This window comes from Triticum dicoccoides, chromosome 4B, assembly GCF_002162155.2.
Source record: "Triticum dicoccoides isolate Atlit2015 ecotype Zavitan chromosome 4B, WEW_v2.0, whole genome shotgun sequence".
Lineage (NCBI taxonomy): Eukaryota > Viridiplantae > Streptophyta > Magnoliopsida > Poales > Poaceae > Triticum > Triticum dicoccoides.
Window position 1 is genome coordinate 75,993,875 of NC_041387.1, and position 490 is coordinate 75,994,364.

Sequence of the window (490 nt, forward strand, 5' to 3'; positions counted from 1 at the left end):
GGTGGAGGGGGCAACGAGGGTTGTGGGACGCGCGCCGGCGGCGAGGGCCGTCGCAGCCGTGGGATGTGGGAGTGGGGATCGGGGGCGGGAGGTGGGGTTGACTGGGGTAGATATTTTTCTTAAGCAACGAACGGGATGGGAGGTGGTGGGTAACTGGGCAGTTTTCTGATCGTGTAATCGGCCGTCGGGCCCTATAGGGGCTGATGGTAACAGAATAATTTTCTGTTACCGATAACAAAAAAGTCCAGCCCTATATATATATATATAGACACACACACACACACACACACACACACATAAACACTATTCTGATCACGAGATCAGGATAATATTCTGATCACAACCTGACCTGCCCCGCTAGTAGTACGTTGAACTTCCCCGTGAACTCGGTTGAACTTCCGCCAACATTGCCCAAACGGGGCTTGCGATATACCGTTGGAAAGCTATGGACACCAATATCATGACCCAACTTAAATTTTTGGCAAAATAT